Here is a 26,510-nt window from a genome sequence, read left to right as displayed (position 1 = left end):
GGGAGAAAGGCTTTGAAGATCACAGTGCTGCCATACAGTCTGGTGTTTGCCCCCCCATCGACAGCCCAGAAAAAGGCGCTCTCTCTTTCCAGTAATCTGTGTCACTTCCTTTCCCTTGTTACCACCTGCTCTTTTACTCAACCCCAGAGAACATGGGACATGTTAAGGGAAATGGTGGCGTTTCCTCATGTCTCTCATATCTTTTTTATTCCCATTAGCCTCGAGTTGTCGCAATGAACCTGACACCAGCGTAACAGAGGAAAATAAGACAGAATAGAAGAGAGACAATGAGTGACAGGGAAAAGTGTGACAATGAGGGACGCAGGGAGAGTCGATGAGAGGAAAAAAAGATGGAAATATTCATTGAGAGACAGGAGCGGGAAGGACCTCAGGGGCAACCCCACTGGAGGATGCACATTCTCAAATCAACATTTCCAGGAAAATGACTCACTTAGACAAAGACTTTTCTTCAAGGATGGTGGGAAGAGGAGGGGGAGGGGGCAGTGAACAGAAGACTGAGAAGATATGAGAAAGAGGGAAAGGAAAATTGAGCCAGGAAAGACTCATGCAACATTTTAGTGGAGAAATCACTGTTGCAACTTCGATACTCTGAGAGAGACAGGAGCTATTTCTGAACTCGACGCTAACGTTGCACCGGTGACAGGAAGATTGCCAGTATCTGCAGCTGTATGTCACACCCACCTCCACCTAGAGATACCACACCAGGATGTGTTTCAGAGTCTACCTACTGGCTGTATTCAACTTCACACTGTTATTCTGAGACCTATCAGTCACATTAATGAAACATATTGTTGTCATAGTGACACATGTACCATCCCACTCAGATTCCTGCTAGGCCTTATTTTTTGTGTATTTTTCTTAAAGGTCTCATGAGATTTCCATTTGTTTGTTACAAAGCAGATCCAGACACTGTATAAATGCTGTGAAAGTATCCAAGGAGAAACACACACAGCCAGGATTCAGACACTGTGATTTTTAAGTCGTCAGGACTAAGATTGTGACACAACACAGTCACACCTCTCAATCACGCTTCCAGCACAGCTAAACCAGACCCACAATCTTGGTGGGCTGTAATCCATTACCTGTGGTTGACCTAGCCATGAGTCACAGCCAATCAGAAGAGAGGCTCATTTTATATATCTATTATATATATATATTATATATATATATATCTATATATCTTATATATCTATATAATATATATATTATATATATATATATATATCTATATATATCTTATATTTTAACATAAAAAAAAAGAACCTAGAATTCATCTTTAACTTTTCAGGCCAAGCATACTTATTCCTCATCTGTGGCTTACCTGACTGACTTTGTGATCAGCTACCTGCCACCACAGCTGCTACTCTGACCTGCCATGACTCGCAACAAATAATATTAATGATAGCTCTGCTCCATTTAAGTGTCTGGCGAAGCTTTGTCAGTGAGACAGCATGCATGCACTTTTCCTGCTATGAAGAATGTTGGCTGCGGAAAAGGTTTATAGTCCTGTAGTCAGCTATGAAAAAGGATGTGATGTCACAAGTCTAACACTGGTAATAAAGAGATTTTCAACAGAATATAGAAGACTATGCAGTGCACTAAACTGTCAATTGTTTTTTCACATAAGACATTTTGACATGTCGCAGTAGGAAAGGTTTCACGGCATGCTTGGCTCACTGTGACGACTTGCTGGGACACTTGAATAGAACAAAATCATTGTTAATGTCATTAATAACACTCAATTCAATTTTATTTATATAGCACCATATCATAACAGAAGTTATCTCAGGACACTTTTCATACAGAGCAGGTCTAGACCGTACTCTTTATAATGTAAAGAGAGAGATAGAGAGACACAGATGCACAGCAGCAGCAAATTATTAACTAACTTTAAACTGTAATGGAGATATGGTAGCAATAATGACAGTAATAATATATGTAGTGCAGGACCACAGCAGCAGCCACGATCCATGAGAACCTGCTAAACGCTTGTGTTTTTCCAACTATGTCAAGTCAAAAGGTGCAATGCTAGAAAAACAACTCCTCTATTTCTAAACACAAGATGCATCAACACTTTTTTCATTGTTGGCAGACTGTGCAAATCTGTTGGCAAGCCTGAGCCAGCCAGAGCTTGCACAATTTTGAATTCATCGATCACATGGGCTTCAACTGAAGTAAATAATAGTACAACTGAATCTTTGTAGTGACGGGTCCAATCCCTTCCCCTACACTTTTCTGACATCAGAATTGGGGGAGACTAATTTTCCAAAACCAACAGGCACATGCTGATGTGAGAAGGTATTTATTCTTTACACAGCTCTTTCTGTCATTTTTCAGCCCTGTGTAACAACATACCCGAAAATGCCTTTATGGGACTGCCTGACCCCTAGCCCCATTTGTACCATTCATTTGTGGCTCACCCCTTTCTGTTACTGCAGGTCTTTCACCCCATCTCCAGTGTGGCTGTTCAAAACAACTATAAACACTTTTGTTTTTAGACTTTGCAAAACCAGTTTTATTCTGAGCATACAGCCTTTTATCTCCAGTTTACTGCAGTTGTGTAATTTGCCAGCTTGGCTGAATGCCTTTCCTCAACACTAACTTCCATCGCTGTTGTTCTGATTTTCTGCCTTTACCCTCAAGATTTGTCTACCTGTGCACACCGACATTTAAGTAAAGTCTGTTTTTACTAAATCTGTCTTGTCCCAGGACTCTGATTCATTAAATGCAACAACTGTAAGATCCAATACATCTGAGCAGTGTGGTTATGTTTCTAAACCTACATAAAAGTTTCAGATGTTAAAGCAAAGCAAAACAGCAGCACTTGAGAGACTATCCAGTAGCAGACTGGAAGCTAAATACATCCCTTTCCCCTGGTAAGTATGTATGTGTTGGCTGGCAGGCTGGTTAAGACGTTGGCCCTGACTGGGCTTTCTGGTCACGCTATTCTGCCTGGCATTATTACACCACCCATCACTCAGGCCCACTGTGTACATTATTCATGTCCCTAGAGGAGTTCATCAGAGGCTATGACCGCAGGTGCCGTGACAGCGCTCTCAATCACAGGCACCCACGCCGTCTGCTCATCCGACCCCAACTTGACATAGCAACCTCTGGTCCAACTCAGTTTGGCTGTAGAATGAGGCCCAGAGCTGGGAGTAATGGACCAGCATCCATTCACAAGTTATTCCAACAAGTAGAAGTAATCCGAAGACTACCTTTATTGGGGGGACCTCTGAGTTTCAGCCTGCAGGTCTTAGACGTCCACCACACAAATAACAACCTATGCAACACATCAGCTCACACCTGTCAACTTCCACACACTCCTGGGTAACAGATAGCCAGGGGATTTTATTAACTTGTTTGTTCAATTTCACAGAGACACATAACTCCTGCTGTCATCACATATACAAACACAGAACTTCTCAAAGCAGTGTAGCCTGTAAGCCAGGATGTGCATTTCTACTCTGCAGCTCAGATGTGTCCCTGTCATCCTTCATGGCGACAAGTAAATCCTGGTGGTATGTCTTTCTGCTGACAAAGTGAAGAGAGGCCCGCGAGGCTATTTACCCAATATTACTGCAATTGACAGAAACATTTACATGTGATGTGTCACAGCTGTCCTGCTGTCCTTAACCACCGTTCAATCAGACATTAGAGGGAGTCAAGGTGAGTTGTCATTCTCCAAATGTGCTGTAATTTATGACTCTGCCTCCCTCATAATGTGGGTAAGGTCTGCCAAATCAGAGCCATTTCTCCGCAGTGTGATACCGTTCAAATCCTTAACTCTTCACCTCGTAGGGCGGAAGACCCAGAGCTGCTTGCAGAACTCTTTCCGATGCACTCCATAATTATTCTTTTATGCCAATCACACCTGCGTTTTAAAGCACAAATAGCACAGTTTCAGTAAGATAAGACCACGTTATCTTAAGCTTTTTAGATAAGCCGGATGGGAAGAGCTACCTTACTTTGGCATTTCTCTTGATGTTGTCGACTCGAGTTTTACTTTGCAGCAGCCTGGCTGTCAGATGTTACCCAGCAACTCAAATAATCAAGTCAGCAGTAGATAATCTGCATGTACAGAATAAGAAATTCAACTGTGGTGCTACCCAGTAACGAATGGCTAAAAAGCAGGGACTAACAGAGATACTGTCAGTTTTCTTGTGAGGGAAAAAGTGTGTATTTTTTTCACGTGATACTGAACATTAAATTGTATAGCTTCCTGAACATGATATACTGTAAGTTGCTGATACTATTTTTCGACTCCTGCCTTCGCCTGTCACTGGGATACAATGCAGCATCCTCCCCTCTTTCTTAAAGCAGCTGGTAAAATAGGTTTCATACTAGCAAATAAATGAATACTAACAAACCATATCATGTTGCCTTACATAAAAACAAGTCTTGTTATTTACGTTTGGCAAGGTGAAGGAGATTTAGTCATATGTAAAAACACCTTAAATTGTGCAAGTTAGTACAAACTCAGTACACTGAGGAGAGTTACACCAATAAATGTAATTATATATAGATATAGAAAATTATATTTTCATTTTGGCAGAATCCTGTTTGTTCACATTTGTTTATTCAACTCAACTTTATTTATTTATAAAGCACCTTTCGTGCAGAATTGCAGCCCAAAGTGCTTCACAGAGCAGAATAAAAACAGAAATAGACGACAGTGAACAGTTCTTTAGGCAACAGAACAGTTGCATAAAAACTAGAAATAAGAAAAATCTAAATAAAAAGCATAGAACTCAAAACTCTCAGAATACACTGTACAGGTTTCTTGGGTGGATATGCCAGAAACTCATGGAAATACAAAAATGGATAAAGAAAATGAGTAAAATACATACACAGAAGAGATAAGCCGCTAGAATGCAAAACTTTTTAAATATGTTCATTATTCTTGTTGTTAAACTCCAGCTAGAAACAGACTTGTCCTCATCACCTTGTAGAAATGTCCTTCTCCTGCAGAGGCTAGACTGCTAATGAATGTGTTGACTTCTGCAGAACTTGGCTCTTAGTCTCTGCTTTCACCACTATAAGCAGGGATTAGCCTCTACCTAATGAAGGACAATTCAGTGCTGGTATTAGAACCAACGGATACCAACACAATGACCCTCTGTCCCTCACCCTCACAATTACTGTGCTGCAGGATTAGCACTGATGGTGTGAACATCGCTACAGAATGCAAACTGCAGTATACAGCACAAGCCACCAGTCCACATATACAACCATGCATACCACCTACAGAAGCTCAAACATATGTGCCTTTTATAGGTGCACACATAAAAGCTTAAACACATGCAAAAAGATCAATTATTTCACCCCCTGAGCTCTTGTTTCAAAGCTCCACTAATGGCTTATAACACATCAGAGTGACAGCATCAGGAACACACAAAACCCTGCAACTTCTCAGTCGCTTTCACTCCATTTCACACAACACACGACAATGTGCCTGCACCTGTATGAAAGGCAGGGTACAATGTGTGATGCCCCCCCTGGCTCTATTCAGCTCTGTCTCTTATGTAAAAGGTACCAATACAACAATATGTATGTCTATGGAAAAATGGCCTCTGTGAGTTATTCTACATGACATCATTGGATTTATACTGATGCAACAAGTAGCATTTCGCCATTTCAGCTGGTCCAGGTGTTGCTAGCTACTTACAATTTTATAGTGTAGTTCAATTGTTCCCAAACTAAGGGTCAGGGCCCTCCAAAGCGTGACAAGATGAAAATGATATATTGTGACATGATTGACGGTTTTGGTTATGGTTTGGTTAGGCCTAGGCACAAAAATAACTTTATTAGATTTGAGGAATGATCAAGGTTTAGTTTTAAATTAGTACTCCTTTAAGGTTCGTCATCATGATTATAATAACCACTGTGTTGTTAAGGCTTAGGAATGTCCACATACATGGTTAAAAGAAATCAATGCTGACTGTCGCTTAGAAACAGGAAATGAGCTGAACGAAAAACGAATGAGCAGTTGGCACCTTGCATGGCAGCTAATGCTGTCAGTGTATCAGTGTGTGTGAAATGGTGAATGAGATATGAAGTGTAAAAGCCCTTTGAGTGGTTGGAAGACTAGAAAGGCGCTATATAAGTGCAGTCCATTTACCATTTATTATCATGTTTGGGCTCTCTTAGCAGTGAACTACTTATCCTTAGAAATTCCCACATAAAAACTGCAAAAAAAAATGTTTTTGAGTGAAGTAAACTTTGCAAAACAGCTAAGGCAAATTCTCAATGATCTGTACCTATATTTGGCATGAAAAGTGATGCATTAAGTTGTTTCTTTCTTTTTCTTTGACACAGCATCGCTCTACTGGTGGCCGACATTTAGCAGCTTGGTGTTTGAACACAATTTAGACTAAATTGATGAAAGAAGACAACATTATATTGATGGCAAATATGTCCATTTTTTTTTTTTATAAAAACAAATATAGTAACCAGCAACCAGTATAGGCTACTTACTTGTTTTGTGAGTTTTTAAGTTAGGAGAAACTTTTACTTAAACTTTGTAAAATGCTGTCTACCGGAAATTGTTTGAGCCTTCCTGCAAATGTAAAAAAATTGTAATTTTTTTCTTTGTGTAAAAAACATTATGTCACAGCATGTTGGCTACTACTGTTGGAAAACGACAGAAAACAACAAAGTCTTTGGTCTTTGCAAACTGAAGTGACGTACATTTTTTATTTGCATGCAGAAATAAGAAGAACAGATAAGTGAAATGCGATCACAAGTGGTCACTTGGGACACGTGTGGAGATGCATTCTAATGCCAGGTATGAACTGATGTACTTAGAGCTGTCCACTTGTGATGAGCTCACCCGAGACACACGTTAAACCAGGTATAAGTCTGATAATGTCACCTCACTTCCTTTTTTGATCACATTATAATTACCACAACAACTACAGGGTATGAATGCAAATATGCCATTTTGTCACTGTCGTTTTACTTGGGAGGACAGATCATTTTACGTCCTTCAGCCTTTAACAGTGATTGAAATGAAGCCATCTGTGTCGTTTAGAGGGGAGATGGAGGTGGAACTGCTAATAACTCACAGACTAAAACGTGACAAAAGGCTCCAAGAAGACATTGCTTTTTTGTAACTAGTAACTTCAATCATACCTGTAGATAAATGTAGGGCAGTTTAGTTTTTACTGCACTGCTGACTTAAGTTATACCTTTATCTCATCACGAAAACATGCCAACTAGTGAGATAGCAGCCCTTTTCGAGGAGGGATCACACATCTCTACCTGCTTTAAAACACTGATGTTATTACTTTTTCCAGTGCAATGTTCTCACACAATAATGGTACTTATGCATAAATGATAATCACATTTCCTCACTGTGGCCCTTGGTGACATCCACCGTGCTTATGTATAAATGATGTCCACATATCTTAAAGTGTTACTCAGTCGCCCACATTATGGTCCCATGTCTTCTGCTTTTACATAAATCTCTTTTTTTCACTGCACAGAACATTACACATGTTTGTATACCTTCTATTCAAACGGACATGCATTACACATCAATTCCAGTGTGCACTTTTTTATTTAGTCATATGTGTACTGTGGGTCTTGTGTAAAATAATAGAAACCATTTTTCAAATCAAATCATAGATGCTACTTCAAGAAAGGCTGGATTTGTCATTTAGAAGTTGACAAAGCAGCATGTGATTCTTTAAATCATCTATCATAGATGAGCCAGATTCATTTTTAATTTCTTCTACCTTCATGGAAATACAGTATATGAAGATTTGTTTGTCATAAAACGTTGCACTTACAGAATGACTGAATTTCCACTTCCCACCATTTTCTGTACCAGTAAGACAGCCTGCATACATAACATTAGCATTTATGGTCATCTGTCTGCTGAGGTGAAAGTCTGTACTCTGAGCTAATTGGCTTCAGTGTGGCATAAAACAAACCTTTAATCTTACTCATGCTCTCCTAATCACACTGCCCTGTAATAGCAATATCTGAAATCAAATTAATGGTGTTGCTGTGGGCAGGCAGGGTAAGTGGAGGGAAATATCCTCAAACTGAGATTAAATGTAATGTGGATGGAGGATGGAGGAGAGGGGAAATGTTCTGAGGGAACTGAAGCAAGCATCTGTCTCCAACGAAGGGAATGTCAGGTCTTGTTAATCTTATCTGAATGGTTGCCTGCTGACGTGGATTTAATTTTATACAAGTGCCGCCTGCTAAGTTGCGTGAGTGCACACCAGACGGTACTGTACACACATACATTTACATGCAGCATGGGCTATGGTGGCCTTGAGGTGCAAAACACAACAACAGTGGACAGAAGACAATAACAAAATAAAAAATACAACATTTCACAAAAACGGATAAAAATTCTTTCTCATGTCTGGACAGAACCAAAGGTACATTTGTTGTGTTTTTGTCTGATTTGTTCATGGTTTTTTTAATAGTTTCTTTTCTTCTTTGTTATTGTGTTCTGTCCACCGTAGTTGTGTTTTGGACCTCAGGGGCACCGTGGAAGCACGTATGCAAAGCACCGGCCTCACACACTCCTGACCAACACCTCACCACTCAACCCGTGTACACCAATAAATTCTAGTTTCCTCAAATGGGAGCATTGAGATGCAGCAGACATAAACAATACACCCTAACCTCCCACATATTCCCACAACGGCATAATGACAAACAACCAGCCATTTACCCATCTACAACTCCATAAAACACACAATCACATACACACATACACATCAGAAGAAGAAATAGTAAAGCTGATTCTGTCCAGCAGCTATATCTCTTTTGCTTCTCCGCCCCCCATTCCCCGAACATTACCCATCATTCTCAGAGGCGACAGGCGAGAGAGTGAGGGAAAGATACATGCTAAGTGAAATGGGAAATAAAGGAGTGAAGACGAGGAGTGCAAGATGTGACAGCAAAAAGGGGAGACTAGTGAGAAGAGGGAGGGGATGATACGGGACTGCCACATTTGTTCATCCTCCGCACCAGGAGCCAGGCCTCTGGAGGACAACACACATGCGTGGCAGCCTCTGGCTCATCACAGCACACAACACACGGGACCAGCAAGGGAGGAATGAGAACAAGAAAATGAAAAAGGAAACCAGAAGATTCAAATGAAAGAGAAAATAAGAAGATCAAAATGTGACAAGAGAATAAAGAAGTGGAATTAGAGGAAGGAGAGTAGAAAGAGGGAAAAAGAAAACATGATGTGGTGCATGACGTTGTTAGGAGCCACTGTGGTCAGCCTTTGACGCACTCAGGGACGTTCAGGGTGGGCAAACAAGCTAAGCTGCCTTGAACATAGATTAGTGGAACAGGAACAGTGAGTGCAGTGCATCCATGGTCACACAAGGGGTTTTTTTAAAACCTAAAGCACTAATGTGATGTTGATATATTTAGCCAGTTTCAGATGTACCGAGTAATCATATGCTTTATGCTTTATTAACACACGGATTATGATATAAAGCAGACAATTATGCAGCAAAGGTTATATGGTAATACATGGGAATCAGCAAAGACGGGAATTATGGTCTGGGAGCTTTGAAGGGGATAAACCTTGGGGAAACATGTTGATGACTGCGGTTACTTTGTTGTTGATTAGCATAGGGTTACATTGGTGAGGGTGCTGCCACATAAGCTCACTGTCGTACACACTCGACTGGGGATGTTCTGTGGCACAGAAGTGCAGCAACATGAGGAGAGGCTAATTTCAGCAGTTGAGTAGGGGAAAAGATTAGAGCACCGGCCCGTGGTACAGTTGGATTGTATCAAATAATAAAAAGCATGCACTACACATGCAGACTGTCAATCATCAGCTCTGACTATAATGCAGCAGCCCACAGATAAGGGAAAAGGGAAGATGAGAAAGTAAAATTTCTCACTGACAAAGTAGTAAACCGTTCTCAAATGTCTTGGAGCAAGATAACATTTTAACAGGCTGCAACTCCAAAACCAGATCTCTCATGTGCAGCAGTGGAGGCGAGGCAATGTTCCCTCATGCCACACCAGTTGGATGACTGAGTGAGCACTGCACAGTGCTAATTTCTCTGCCAGCCCTGGGCATGGAGCTGGGTTTACATCCTCAGAATCGCTGCAGCCTCATTGTGCATCTATACAGAAGCTTGTGCCTTTTTTTCTGTCCAATAGCTACCTTTTATGACCTTCTCTGAGCTCCTTGTTCCCTCACTTCCCTCTGTGGTGCTCTGATGTGAAGACAGGGCTGAAGCTCAGTAATTTGGAGTCAGAGATAAGGGCAGGCGGAGGATATTACTTGTGGGTAGACAGTGATTGAATTGGCTCCAGAGGGTCAAACACACCTAAATGACAACTCGGCAGAAACCCAGGACCCATTTATTTAACTCGGAGAAGCCTCGAACGACGGGCCTGCAACGCCGGCTGAGAGTAGGCGCATGCAATGATGAAATGCACCATAGCAGGGCTGGAGGGGATGGCAGGGAGGAAAACAAAAGGGTGCAATGGCTTGCATCACTCTTGGGTTAATGCAGATGAGCTTGATCATGTGAGCTCCATTTATGTATAGGAAAGAGACAGGAATATCATCATCATCAGTCGGGTCATTTAAGGGCTTTTTGGAGACAAGAAGCAGGCAGAGACAAAAGAGTAGAGAAATTAAGGGGGTGGGCAAGTTTGCAAGAGAGAGAAGCATTAAATGAGATCAAAAGTGTATTTCTAGTCACCTATTTCTATGTGCATTTCCAGTTTGTGCATAGACAAAAACCTTTTGCAAATCACTAAAATTCGGACTACAGCAGATAAAACATCAGAATTATGTGGACCACTTAGGAGACCGTGACCTCCCTCAATTTAATACATGAAAGATAAAACATATCATACATATCATTTCAATTTATTTGAGGTTCAAATAGCAGCCTTCTTGTTGTTTCTGCAGTGGTTTAATGGCAATGGTAAATTAAATCAATCAAACGCTTACATACATTTGAAATTTCTTTCGCATAATTTCTGGAAATTAATAAATGCAATAAATTTGGATGGACATGTCGATATAGTTAGATTAAAATGATGGGTGGAAATTCTAGTATCTCATTTTTCATCCAAAATGAGTTTTCCTTCCGGATGTGTGGAAGGAGACAGAGTATTGGGGTCAGTGGGACCGCTCAGTGGACAACAAACTAATATATACTAATATACTAATGACACACAAGGATAACTTTGATATTTTTTCAAATATACATTTTAAGCAACATAATAATTGTCCAGCAGACAACAGAACAAGCTGTAAACACTGACATATTATCACTTTGTAAAGACTGTACTAGCAAACAATTACCTATTGCACATCAAGTAGTTACACATGAAACAACATCAGCGCTCATCTGGACTCCTGTTAGCGTACCTGATGAATGTAAGACAATATCTACTCTCCTTTTAGCTGCATTTTGGCCCCAACCAACTCCTAAATTCTTTCGGAAATATCCGGCTCTTTAAGCTGCTGAATGCTCCCCTGTGTCCACCAGCTAACACTAACACTAACTTTGTATGTCTGCTGAGCAGGTGGTGCTCAGTTTATCAGAGATTTTTGCTGAAAGCAGCTGCCTGCTGTGGCAGAACACATTGTCAATGAGAGTGGTGGGAGTGAACCAAAACAGTAAAGCTGCAGGATGCTAAAACGGTCCATAGAGCTGAGGACTGCAGTTGTGTGACAATTATCTAATTGACTAATCATTAGGAGCGACTCCTTTCACATTACACACTGTGTTTTAGGTCTAATATAAGAAATATTGATTAGTGCTTTAAGAACATGTTTCATTACATGAACTCATCAGTATGTGTGCCTGACTAGTTAGACTGCAGTGTTATGTTTAGCAGACAAGGCAACATTTCTTACAAAACACTGGATTATCCTCTGCTTTTCATCGCTTCACTGAGACTGTACTTTGAAACGCGAGTTTGACACAGTTCAGTAGTTGACACCTGAAGCCAGAATCAAACTCGTCAATGGGCTCAAAAAGCAAGGACTAAGACACAACAGCTCTGATCAAACCCCTGCAGATTTCTCCTGAGCCCTCTGGCATCCTTGTTTTGTGTGTGTATTGCATGCTTGGCTGGAGAAAATGCCTCTTACATGGAAAAAAAAAAAAAAGCACACATGAGCGACGCCAGAACAAACAAGCAAAAAAAAAAACAATCCCAAAAACAAAACCACATAATCTCAAAAGTCTGTGCTTCTCATCCCCGGAAAAAAAAAAAAACCTCAAAAGCTGGAGTAGTCTTGCATGCTTGATAGTTACCCAGCGGTGAAGACGTGATTGACGTGGCTGCAGGATCGAAGCCTCCCTGGAATCAAGCCAGCGCTCCTGTGGTTGCCGTGCGCTGGCGGATGGGGGAGGCCGGGATGTTGCAACAGCAGCGATCTGCTCAGACAGGAAGGGAACCTACAATAGGAAGGAACAGGGTCAGAAACTCTTCCCCAGTGAACTAAAAGAGATTTGATAAGAGGCTAAAAAAAAAAGCACAACATTATTTAATAGCTGTCTTTTGGAGTTTAATCCTTTATTGACACTGGGCTAAATGCCAAAGACCAAACCCCTCCTCAGCCCCCCTCAAAAGCTCAATGACATTCAGACCTGGGAGCAAAACAGCAACAGCAGGGGCTTTAAAACATGGTGACACTGAACATAAAGTAAAGGTTTCACCCCAACCTTTGAGTGAGACAGACAGAGTAGGGCAGCTAGGCTCTAACTCAGCAAACCACTGTGACTGGCCTGCTTGTTGGGATGTTTATTATCAGCAGACAGCACACTATAGCCTGGAATACAGGACTGCTGAGACACTGGGTGCTGGCCGCTGGGAAGAAACAGGGAGTGAGGCGATGTGGGATGAATGCCAATGAGTGTCCCCTCTTTTCCCTGAGATTTCATTTCCTACCCTGGCACAACACTGCCCTGCAAAGTAATTCTATCCTGGCCTCAGGTTTGATATTGTTACAGGGAACGAGAGTCTTTTCTCTGATTCTAAGCCTGGCCATTAACCAACACTTACAGCCGCATTAATCTGCTTTGATATGGTCCAACCATGCAGTTTGCAGTGAAGACGATGCACAGATGGGCTTGGAAACAGGAGCTCTTAAAAAAATAAGAGGAAGATATTTGGAGAAAGTTTGTCAGCAAACAGGTTGGCTTAGAGGTGTGTCACATTTCCAATAAATCTAGTGGGAGTGCAAGAAAAAAGAGAGAGCACTCCCTAACAGTTCAAAACACATATAAAAGTTTAATGCCAAGCTGGCAGCAAGCAGCCAGCAGAAAAGGGGGTGAGCTGAACTATTTTCAGAGTAGTAAGCATTCATAATTCACATTATATTTTAATATAAGGAAATAGAAGATTCCTACATACTTATTGTCTTCCTGCTCCTGCCTGTGACATTTCCACAACATTGATGGCTGAGCTGAAGTGACTGTGTGTGTTTGTCTCAGAAGTCGTGTTTTCATGTTTATTTACATTTGCGTGAATGACAGAATATTTCATTGGTTTAATGTGCTCAATATGCAAAATTTTCATACGACATCCCACGAGTGTGTCAAACTAAAATTAAAATGAGACAGCCTGACTGACATCACCAACAACTGCAGGAGACAATGTGACAGACAGTTTTCATTTTCAAATCAGACAGCCAGAATCCAGCACAACAGCTATTTCACACTCTCTATCTCAAAAAAAAAAAAAAATTCCTCTTCACAGCCAATAATGAGATGTAATAATACGAGGATATTATTATGATCAAAGGTTGGCATAGATATTCATTTAGTTACAGCAGGACCGCCCAGAGGGAGGAAACAGCAGGGGGCAAAAGAGATAGGGGATGAGCACAGAAGACATAATGTGGAACAAAACGTAAAATACAGACTTACGTGTGCGCACAAATAAGGCCAGACAAGGTGAGAAACTATGTCGAGCTGTTATTTTAATGTTTGCCTCCGTTAAATGTTAATTAAATGTAAAGGCAACAGTGAACAAAGAGAAAATATCAATAAATTCATTTCGCTACATAGCCTGAAAGCATAGATACGGAGATTAAAAGATATTATGCAACAAGCAGCTCCAATGCACTGAACAAAAGTCTGAATAACAAAACCAGTGTCTCTTTACATAAACTTGTAACTCACACTGATAAACAAATGAATGTTAAACTATAACCACAGGAACACAATAGCAAAGAATAAACGTCTACTTTACTGAGTTAAACAATAAAACCACATGAAATGCACTGGAGACAGAGAACAACACTAACGCTGCGAGAGGCAGATGTTTGTGCAAGTGAAAGTAAGTTCAAGGCAAGTTTAAATTTTGCAGCCATCTGCATATTTTCTATGTGAGAAGCTAAAGCAAATCAATTATTTCCAAATTTCTGGGTTAAGCTGATGATGTGAAATCCAGTCCGTCTGTTTTAAACATCTGTTTATATTAGTGAGGTTTATTATTTCATATAGCAGTGATTTGTATACTCATTACTGTTCAGAATGTGAATGAAGCTTTTTGTATCGTGACTCATTTGTTTATTCATAAAAACTCTCTTCATAGTGCCAGAGTGAAATGAAAAGCTCAATTCAAAAACCTACTAAACAGCAGCGTTTAAGAGCTCCATCAAGCCTTTATTGTATTAGATTAAACAATATACATACATACGCACGCACACACACACACTCATTTTCATTGAAATAAAATAAAATTCTTGGGGTATTTTTGTCAACACTCTAAGTTAGTTCTAGTTCTGTAAAAATTCAATACATCTTGTCATTTTAATCAATTATTTAGGATTTCATTCAGTCAACAACTGCAGCCCAACAACGCTTTGTCAGTTTTTCTCATGAATGTTGAATGCTAACAAAATATTTGTAGTTTGAGTTTGTATAAAACGGTGAGGTGCTCTGATTTCACTGCCCGGTACAGTAGTAGATATTATGTAGCTCATAATGTGGAAACCTCAGAATAATGTTTCAACATTAAAGGAAGTCTTTATGAGAAAAGGATAACAGAACAGAGGCTCATCCAGTCGTAAGGCAGGACTCCAGCTCTCTATAGGTGTAAAGAATTTAAAGCTTTTTTTCAGCTGTGCTAGATCCATCAAACAGCTATTTACAGTTGTGGGCAACAACCCCAAGTGGCTGAGTACTTCATTCATAAAATGTGTGGCCTAAAAACATCAATAAAGAGGTTGCTGGAGAGATATACTGTATCAGCATTAGTATTTATAAATTAATTTAATCATTCATACATTTTTAAATGTCTCCTGCTGTCCCACTTTTTAACATTAGAACACTACAGTTTTCAACCACACACTCAGAAATCAAAATAAAATGGGTACACACCGATTTGTCTCATAATTTCCAAAGTAAGCTGAAAACTTTTTTTAATTTGAAGACTTATGATTTGTTATTCAAAACAGTGAAAGTGGATCTGACTGCATGCATGTGGCAAGAGGCAACCTCCATGGCTGCAAAAAGCAATGCAGAAGTGCCAAAAACTACAGTTCTTTGTTTACAGCCAGGTACAAAAGATGGTTTCGGTCTCTATAGCTAATTCATTCATGACACCTGTACCTGTCTGAATTTCTATTTAACTCACCTGTTCAAATTTTATTAAGACTTAAAGTTATGCATAATTAACACTGTGGCCGCTTTAATTAACAGGTGGGTGCCATTACAGATGGTTCGTTTTAGCACCTAGACGTCATTCAGGTCCACGGACGATTTTAGCTTAGCCGGGAGGCGGCAGAGCCGGGACTGCCAAGATGAGGGTGGCCAGAACCACCACACTCAGCTTCAAAACAGCCCTTCAGAAACCTACAGGTGATGCCATGAATACAACGGCTTCTTTATTGTCTTTTGGTGGGTGTGTGCATGAATTTTAAAATAAAAAATGTCTTGTGTTCTTGCACGTGCTAGTAACATAATGTATTGTGTACAACTGTTCATATTTGGGGATGCTAAATTGTAAAAATAGCAATTTCTAGATGTTGTCTAAATGTTGTTTGAACATGTTAAAAAATAAGTCGCTATATGTACTTAAACCAAACAAAACAAAAACCTTTATATTATGTTTTTGTTTGTTTTTTAAAAAAAAACACAGATCACACATTTAAGCCCATTATTACAAAAATCATTCACTTCAGAAAAATGGGCAAGTCAAAGACCATGTTCTCAACACAACTAGACAAACAGACAGAATGATGGTTAGACTTGTGCAGCTCTTATTGTTTCACAGCAGTACAACACTGACACTAACATGATGTATTACTGAATACAAACATTCACTCCCTGTTTCTTCCTCACTTCCCCCGTGGCCACCCACTGACCCTGAGAGCTTAGCCACCTCAAACAACATTTTCAGAAGGGATCCAATCTGTACGGGCTTTCATGGAGGATGCCAGGATGTCGAAAGCATCTCTCTCCACGGTGGATAAGGGGCACTCATTGCCCCGAGCAATTCTCACGCATCCTCCTGCCAGCTTTCCTCTACCAGGATAGGGCTGTGAGAGTTTAGTCATATAGCTGCAGAGGCTGCTTGTCAATTTAAATAGGACAGCACACTGAAGAGCACTTCAACCGCACAACACAATTCATCATCCACAGTGTTAACCGTCACGTTTACATTCATGCTGGCTGGATAATAAAGCGTTTTGTCATTGGGAATGAGTGTGTACTCAGAAAAGTCTCAAAAATGTTCCAGAGGCATGAAACAGGTTTTAATGGGAGTGGTGTGTTATGGGTTGGATTGACTTAATTTAATCAAACTTATTGGAACAGACAGGAGATTAAAATCAAGTTGATGGACAATACAGACAACCAGAGCATTCAACCTATAGACAAGGAGAAAGGATAGACGCATGGGCAATCACAAGGCACACAGAGTAATCAAGATGTGTAACTCTTTACACCGAGAGTTCAAAAGGTTGTATTCCCTGAGAAAAGAGCAGAATTTAAAGTAGAAAGGAGCATCACTGTTGTATTCCCAATGGGAGAGGAGGAGAAAAAAAACAAGAGAAAAAAACTGGGAAAGAGAGAAAATGAGCCATCTACATTAAGTATTTATATGTTTAAATTTACCCTATTTATTGATCATATTTACAAATTATAGATTGAGAAATTATAGCATAAAAGAAGGTTAGATTAGTTTTATATTTCCACCCTTTTATTGCCAGGAGTAACTGTTGCTTTGCTGACCTAACTGAGAAAAATAACATTAGCTTGCTGAATTCAAGACTACAAAACAGGATGTGGAATGATATTTATGTTAAATCCGTGGTCAGTAATCACTTATGCTCATTAGGTTTACGGTGGGCTGAAGCTGATCCCAACTGTCTGACTGCTGGGCAAGAGGCATCCTGGATAAGTCACCATTTATTCACAGGGAACACAGAGACAAATTACCATTCATGCTCACATTCACACCTTGCAATTTAGAGTGACCAATTAACCTATTGAGTGCATGTCTTTGGACTGTGGGAGGAAGCTGGAGTACCTGAAGAAAACCCACACAGACATGGGGAGAACATGCACACTCCATCCAACCATAAAGTTTAATAAATCGTTTGGCTGATGGCAAAGTGATTTCCTCGCTGTGTCTGAAATTACTCCATCATTTTCTCACTCATGAATATGAATAAAGTAAAAACTCAATAGTGAGCACTAGTAGATTTTGGACTCTTACTTAATATCGTCATTTTGTGTTGGTACATGAATTTCCCTAGAAAATGTGATGATTTCATTGAGACATCATTAGTAGAAAGTAGTGTGTATTTTTTTCATTTCATTGCAGACACTACTTGCTATAGTAAATTGTTGAACTTTATAAAGTATATATAGAATAACTGTACTAACAATACAAAGGATGGAAAACAGATTGAAACAGAGTGAAAAGCAGGAATTTTGGAGAAAGAAAGAAAAAATCCTGTTAGGGATTGGGGAGAGAAATCTGGGGGGAAGTGAAAATAGGCAATGTAGAATTACAGATGAAAAGCCTGACAGATGAATCAGCTGGATATTCCATATTCAGGGAGAGCGAGGGTGAGAGACAGAGAAGTGCTGAGCACATCCAACAGGAGATCCCAGAAACATGGCAGCAGGCTTGGTCCAACACTTCCCATTAAGCCAAGGTGTATGGAATGAGAAGTGAAATGCTGGGAGGACTTGCTGTCATTCTCACTCATATCAAAAGTATGTCAGCAATCCTATAGCTGGTCCCTGCAGTCAGTGTTTGGAATATGATTATACAGCTGCTGGGCCCCAGAGCACACTGAAACTAATGTCTTTTCTCCACATTTAACAGGACAGAGCTGGTGGTTTAGAGTTATACAGCACAATGACTGGCCAATATGATTCACCTGCTTCAAACAATAAAAAGTGTGCTTCAGAGCTGACCTTTAAGTCTATAGTGGGGTTATTTCAAAGTAATTTGGCTGTTAAGATAACATTACTGTCACTTAGCATTGTGCTTCCTGTTATGCTGATCAGGCCTTAATAGAGCCAGTCATGCAGGTTTGTCTTATAGTGTAGCCAGCGGCTTGCAAAGATTATTGTTTTTTTTCTAAAGCAGTTATTCAGTTCAATTCAATACAATTCAGTAATGACATTCATCCCAGTGAGGCAGTTACAGACAAATATCAAGTAATACAATGAGTACATAAAGAGCAGAAGAATCAGTTGTTGGATCCTTCCTGTCTACATATCAAAGCGTCTTTGAGCATCAGTTCTCAATAGTTAGGTCAGCACCTTGCATGGATGCTCACTGCCATCGGTGTGAGTGTGTGAATAGGATAATTAAAAGGAAAATTGTAAAGCTCTTTGGATAAATGTACTACATAAAAGTCTATTTACCATTTCCTGTTTCAACACAAAGCATAGTCCATAAAGAACTTGTCTGGCCTGCACAGAGCCCCAACCTAAAACCCATCCAAGGTATTTGGGATTCATTGGCGCACTAACTGCGTGCCAGGCCTTATCAACCAACATCAAGACTTCAACCACACTAATGCTCTTGTAGCTGAATGGGAGAAAATTCCTGCAGCCAAAATCTTTTTGGAACGCTTTCCCAGAAAAGTGGAGGCTGTTATATCAGCATTTTAATTTATGGTGTAATATAATATAGTGCTGTTGGTGTCTACAACTTAGGACTGTATAAATATAGTAATGATGTTTATTATAGGTAGTAGGAAGAGGAGTAACATCAGTTATTGTAGTAGTTTTACAAGTATTAGTATTAAACAGAAAGACTATAGGCTCTAGGGATAGTAATGTTAGTTTGTACGTCAACTACTTTGGTCCAGACCAAAAGAAAATCACAACATCTAGTGGGTGGCCTGCACTGGACTTTGCTACAGACATTCATGTTCCCCTTAGGATTAAGTATAATGACCTTGGTGATAAGATACCTGTAAGATAGATAAGATAAGGGCAAACACAAATGTTAGCGTCACTGCTAAATACAGCAGGACAGAGCCACTTAGGGGTTGCTGACTTGTTTTTTTTTGGCACTGAAGTGTGAAAAATACCTTTCCAACATTAGCTTTAATAAATTCTTGCAGTTGCCAAGTTGTCAATCTCACCATGCAGCAAAAATGAAGAGTAATCCAAGCAAAACCCAGTAAAACTTTCTGACGCCCACCTACTCAATCATCTACAAAACATTTTCTTGAAAACATAGGACAAAATGCAAAATACAAACATGATGTAGCACTTCATTAACAGCAGAACATATCTGCAGAACTTCCCTGAAGAGCTCATCTGTTTCCTTCCCTTTATTGTCAACCAGGGTCAGAGCATTGGCATAGAGTTGAATAAATAGCTGCCCACCACAGTGTAACAGCTTGGTGCCCAGCAGAGGTGGCAAGCCACTCAGAGTGACCGTCTCTGAACATGTCCTCTCCATTTCTGTGTCCTTGCTGCCACCTTGCTCTCACATTGCTGCCACTCCATTATTCATACCCAAGCATGGCAAAGACTCAGCCAAGGGTAAAACAAGACAGTCTCAGAGTTTCTTAATGTCGCTGAAGCCATATACAGTAGGTGCAGAGGGAGCTTTCCCTCAGGGTACAGAGGCTGATGAATAACGGCACTATGATGCAGACACTTTAGCATGGATGGCTGCAGTGTGAATCAGAATCATAACCCTTACACCATCAGTGTTGTGCTTTACACATTAAGCAACAGGATCACCAGCAGAAAGCTTATTCCAGAGGTGATGCAGTGACTGGAGCGTACCATGAGTCTGGTATTAAGATGTGAGCACTATATCTTAAAATGCAAAAACATGCTCTGTGCAGTGAAAGAGGTTTTCTCCCGAATGAAAGGATTATGTGAGCAGACATGACTGGAAACTGAGAATGTAGAGGCAGGCATGTTGAATGTGCATTTCCACCCACCTGCCGCTCCTGTGAGCTGGTCATGATGCACTCTGGGTTTTCTATGTTAAAGAGTTTCGGTTGAGTTTGTTATTTAACCACTACTTAATTCGAACCTGAGCATAGCTTTTTTATGTGACAAACAAGTAAATCGCTGAGTCTGAATAGTGATATTGTCACATAATCACAAAAGTAACATGACACAAACATGTAATCTGTGTCAGGCTGTTTTCAGTTGTTTTTTGTTTTTCAAAGTTCCTTTGAGCATGGACCTGAAACCCTAAATACTGCATGGACTCCACTCCCTAGCCCACGCAGCTAGTAATATTTCACATGTGCACTTACCGCTTCGGTTGTCGCCTCAATCACACATGCCTCTGGGAATATGTTGACCAGGCGCTGACTCTGCTGCAATACTTTGCCTGAACTTTGAACGATTTCAGTTTCCAAATGGGAGGACATTATACGCTAGCCAATGCATCCAGTCAGACGTGAAGATTTCGCCCCCGAGTGTCTGGCAACTGGGGCTCTCCAGAGGGTTAAGTGTTGAGATTACTTGCGGGCCATCTTCTCTGGTAATGAGCCCTGTCTGGATACTAAGATGTAGCTGTAGGGGCACGGTAGTCATGGAAAGCTTCCTCTACTGTTGATTGCACGTCTTAAATAACTTCTTTTTTTTCCCCACTTGGGAGACACAACCACAAAACTTTAAAGCTCCTTATGAATAATTATGATGACACCTTGGTGTTATTGCACTCACTGATAGTCCGTCTTTGATGTCATGACCAATAAATATGACCATTAAATCTGTTTTCCCTCACATTAACAGTGCCCCTGATGCACAGCGATTGAATAACAATATAACCGGGCAACAGAGGTATATCAGTGTTTGCAAGTTTGTTGTGTGTATTGGCTGAAACCTCGCTTAAAAAATATGTTTTCTTCTACACAACTTTGTGAACCTGTCCCCCTGCGTGCAATCTCCATCTACTTGTAAGCTTCTGGAAGATGCTGCCCTCAGGCACTGTTCCAGCATCAGCTCACCTCACCTACAACCCTCCATTAACAATTAGTAAGACCTTAAGATCCCCTTTTCTGTCTTTCTGTGCTCTGCATACATGTACCTACAAACATTAACACAGGCAGGCCCCTCGTGTCAGCATTATTCATCTCTATGCCGTAAAATCCATTATACGTAATTGCATTTTTTATGAAGCTCCTATAGAAGCGTGCAGTGTTAAATCAATGGGAAGGCTTTCATTTTTGGGAGAGGTCACAGACTTTGTGTGAGGTTGTCTTATGTTCCTCCTTGAGAGGTCATCCAGGTCTATTACCCTGCAGGTCTGCATCACGCCAGATCTGGATGATCACACTCAGAAACTGGAGGAGGACTCCTTTATGTAAGACGCCATATCTGGCCCTATAATCACCCAGCATGCTGCTGTAATAGGCTTTCTGTTGACTCTGGTAGATTGTTATCTCGCTTTGGATGAGACAACATGCTACACTATCTCGAGGCCATATCGACTTGACTGGATGGGGTTAATACTTGATTTTATTTTATTTCTCTAAATCAGGAACTGATAGACTAAGGTGTTAGATGGATTTTAGTCACCTAAGGGGAAAGCGCTGTACTGAAAATTCCTACTAGTTAATAATAATCATCCACAGTGACCTCACTGATCCTCTGGAAAAACAAACTAAAGGACTGCGGTAAGAAGTACACAGCAGAACTAAAGCATAGCTGTTTACTACATGTCTAAGGGTGTAGGAAGCAGAGAGAACACAAGAAACCCATTTGCTTCAGTGCTAGAGTGATGATTAAGAGAGAGGATTAAGTTGCAAAAATACAAACTAAAACTAGTACTAGTACTGCATGTATTTATATCAACAGTAGCTCACATGGCAATGCAGAATGTCAAAAGGTGTCGTTCATTACAATGAACCCACAGAGAATTATCACAGTTTCCATCAGCTCAGCCCACTATCCTTAGGAATTGTGTCCCAATCGGACAATGCTAGATCTTACCAGTGTCATCTAATGCTAAGGTTCAGGAGTTTGCCCAGTGTCACAGATCTTTAATTGATGTTACTGTGCGTCAGTCCACCTCATTGTCACGGCCTTGTGCAAGGCACCGCGCCCTCCAACAACATCTGTTCCCCAGGCACGAATCGCTGCCCACCGCTTTGCCACTATGTGTGCAGGTGCCAACTGGATGGGTCAAATGCGGAATAATAATTTCATGTGTAAAAATGTGATTAATAAAGTTTCTAAAATTAAATTAATCCTTCACTCTCCTTAACAAATTGTTTTTTGCAAAAGCAAAATGCATAGTCACAGTCTTTACCTGATTTAAACCATACTGTAGTTGCCATGTGCAGATATTGCAGAAAGTGAAAATATCACAAACATTGGCATTAGTCATACTTTTTTTTTTTTAAATGGAATGGTTTATGTGTAGTTTATGAATGGTCAAGGTTTAGCAGATTTGTCCAGTATTGACGTTTTTATCTGCAATTGGTTTATTTGAGCCTTTTCAGCCCATAGATTTAGAAACTGACTGTACGTTACCTACAGCACCATACCGACAGACAGTTACAAACTGGTGCAGAAAGTTCAGAGCTAGCAGTAAAAATGTTCTGAGGAGTTTTTGTATCCAAATAGCCAATTAAAAAAATTATCATCATTTTATGTAGGTGTTAATAAAAACTATTTAAAAAAGAAATATTACATTAGGCTATATGTGATTTGGACACAATGTGGTACAACCTGAATTAGCTACAAATGGCAAACATTACTATCTTACGTGTAAAGTAGGACTCAAGCGCCACTGCCATACCATCTGCACTGTTCTTATTTTTCACACTTGGTTTTAGCACCAGTCCACAGTAGCTAACAGCCACATCACCCTCATATGTAGGAGAAATATGTCCATAAAACACTATATTTTGTAATTATATACTTAGTTAATATTAGTTTTCTTTGCAATTAAAACAGAGGTGCCTCTCAAGTGCCTATTGTACATAATTTCTATGAAACAGCAACACATCTTAATTTATTCTCATGGTCACAGTGTAATAAGAACCAGAGCTTGATTTATGCAGAACACAGACAGCCCCCTCACCTCCAGATGCAGAAAACAAGCAAGTGTGAGGTGCTTGTCCAGATTCCAGGAATTAGTTGCCAAATATCAGTCACCTTCCTCCCCCACAGCATGTAATAAAATGACAAGATAGAGAACAAGATCTAGGATGAGTGTTGTAGTATGTGTTGGATTAATACAGGCCAGAGACAGCCTCCTCCTCCTCACCAGACAAGGACAGAGAGAAGGATGCAAAGTAGTGTGATCTAACTGCTCGTGAAACTGTGGAACCAGAAACAGCTTAAAAACAAGCACAGAGGAAGACTTTTAGAATTTTTATCACAATTCAAATGCATTTGACCAGACGAGAAGGAAGCCCCTTCTGATTTGATCAGATTTTAGTAAACAACTCTCTCTCTCTCACGCACAAACATCCAATTTTTATCCCTCGTTTCTAGTCATTTCTGAGTTATGGGATGTTAAAAAGCAACTAAATACACAGACTTTTTTAAATAGGAAAGGAATATACAAAGCTCCTTCTAATGGCTGATGGTGAATTTGTTTGTATTCTATTAATGTTAACAGCAATGTTAATTAAGTCCTCCTGGAGGGAAATGCCTGACTCTCTCTGAACTCAGTTCTTCATTGACTCGTGTATTTCACCCTTTATTATAAACACTCAATAGTTTACTCGAGAGGGAGCACTAAATTGTCATTTTACGTCTTTATTCACAGGCGTGTTGTCGCACCACAGTCATTTTTGCATCTATTAAATGTGACACAATAAACAGTTGAATTGTTGGTAGAAAGTATGTCATTGACACTGCTGTGGGATTTTCTACACTATTACAGCATAGATTACTCACTCAGAATTAGACACCTAAATAAAAAGACCTCAGCTTCCAACCGGATATCAATAAACCCGTCTGGCTGTTTCAAGATCAAGGTTCAAACCCACGGGCGACCGCGCCTTCTCCATCACACCTCGACTTTGGAACGACCTGCCCGAGAAGATTAAGGCTGCTGATCCAGCGAAGTCTTTAAATCATTTCTTAAAACTCATTTTTACAAATATGCCTTTTAGTGATGTCGTCTTTTTATCTTATCGTCTTTTTATCATTTCTTTTATCATCATTTTTTCATCCATTTTCCCCCGAACACCAAACCATTTAAAATGTCAGTTTTTCCATTATTATTACCCAACCATATATATATATATATATATTATAAGATATATATATAATAATATATATATATATATATATAATATATATTATTATAATATATATATATATATATTTAGACCTCTTATTACTGTTCTGAGATAAATCCAAGTATAACCAGTTTTTAATTTCTGAATGGCACTGCCTGTTTTCTGTGACTTGTGTCTTACTTATTCTCGTTCCAAGAAAAAAAAAAAAAAAAAAAAAGTAATCCCACATCTATCAACGTCAATTGCTCTCCTTCAAAGGCAGCCTATATGAAAGAGGGGCAGTCTTGCCGCGCACACACACACACACACACACACACACACACACACACACACTTTCAAATTTTTTTTGCTATGTGGGATTTACAGTCCTTCTCTTAGGTTTACTTTCTAATGTTTAAATCCAATCATTGCTGTCATGTTGAATTTGAAATGAGCTGCTCCTTATCAGAGCACTGCACCCCCTTCCACCACCTCCGACCTGAACCTGTCAGGAGTCTGGCTGAGGACAAACAGATGCCAGCTAACCTTGTCTTCTTGAGAACTGTGCTAGCTGCCACTAGGACTTCCTGGGGGACATTCTTCCCACAAATCGCCAAGTTATCTCCCCCCTACATTCATCATATGTTTCCCAATGCTGCTTCGTCTTTTATGCTCAGGTCCTTGAAATGCCAGAGTTCAATTGTAACCATGGCAGAATTACGCTAAATGTGGCCGACTTCTGTTGACAGATACGTCATGGCTCCCACAGTTCCCTCTACACACTCACCAACTCCCCATAAAGCAAAGTGACATTTCAAGACGCATTATATTTGGGAGTTTTATTTCGAGGAATGAAATTAGCCTAGGTTGAAAAAAGAAAAACAAATGCAATCATGGGATTGATTTTCAGATAGGAAATGTCTATGCAGGGATTGATTGGGAGCAATAAAGGAAGACCATAAATAAGGGAGCTTACAGCATCGAGCAGCGTTAAAAGCCTTGCGCTACAACAAGAACACGTTACTGTTCTCTTATTTTAATGCAGCATTCAGGAAAAGTGAATGCAGCTGGACCAGAAGAATCCAGTCAAATCTGATTTTCCAGAAAAAAAACAAATTTTGCCACAGTTTATCCCATTTGATACTTGTGGTGAGTCAGACTTTCAGTGTTTTACTGGAATGCTTAAGTCATCATTTGCACCGCAGGAAAACACCATTCAACTGTCACCTAGTAAGGAATGAGCTCAACCACTGGAAAATTACTACCTGTCCTTGTCAGTCTTGACGTCCACTGTATCCTGTTTTTACTGTGATGTAATAAGATTTGAAAACAGCAAAAACAGCTTTGTATACAAACCTGAATAAATAAATGTGATGACAAGCTGATGGATACAAAACACAATCAAATCATAGCTTGATGCAAGGAAACTGATGGCATTAGCTTAGCTGTCTCTCCCGTTGCCTGCTATTCCTTGAGCCTGACAATTTGAAAGATCTGCATCTTGCTGAGAATTAAATGAGAAGATCGAATCCACTAAATATAAAGCTACAGTCAGGACCTACCTGGAAACAGCCGGCATGGCTCTGCCTAAGGGTCATGTTATCCAGGGAAAGAACTTGTTTGTCATGTTGTTGAACCACATCATTAGTGTTTAAAGCTCTTCCAAAAGGACATAGTCAAAGATAGGGTTAATTGCCAGCCGTCAGAGAGAGGACTGAGACACAATATAGTATAAATATGGGGCTAACTGTGCAAATCTTCCTGGAAGGCACTGCACTTTTGAGTGACAGAAATAGTATAATGAATGAAGAAATTGGTTTTTAGAGAGCTT

At 40.0% G+C, this 26,510-nt stretch overlaps 1 protein-coding gene across 4 annotated transcripts in view; it reads right to left on the bottom strand.

Annotated features, from left to right (window-relative positions):
- drp2 (dystrophin related protein 2) overlaps positions 1-26,510 on the bottom strand; it is a 140,451-nt gene that overhangs the window by 80,575 nt on the left and 33,366 nt on the right. For all 4 annotated transcript variants that reach the window (XM_019278409.2, XM_027280264.1, XM_027280266.1 and 1 more), the window contains exon 2: positions 12,300-12,443. The gene's annotated coding sequence lies outside the window, so the exon portion shown is untranslated. The remainder of the gene's footprint in view (positions 1-12,299; positions 12,444-26,510) is intronic.

The sequence above is a fragment of the Larimichthys crocea genome, chromosome I (assembly GCF_000972845.2).
Source record: "Larimichthys crocea isolate SSNF chromosome I, L_crocea_2.0, whole genome shotgun sequence".
Taxonomy (NCBI): domain Eukaryota; kingdom Metazoa; phylum Chordata; class Actinopteri; family Sciaenidae; genus Larimichthys; species Larimichthys crocea.
This window is presented reverse-complemented; position numbering and strand designations above follow the sequence as displayed.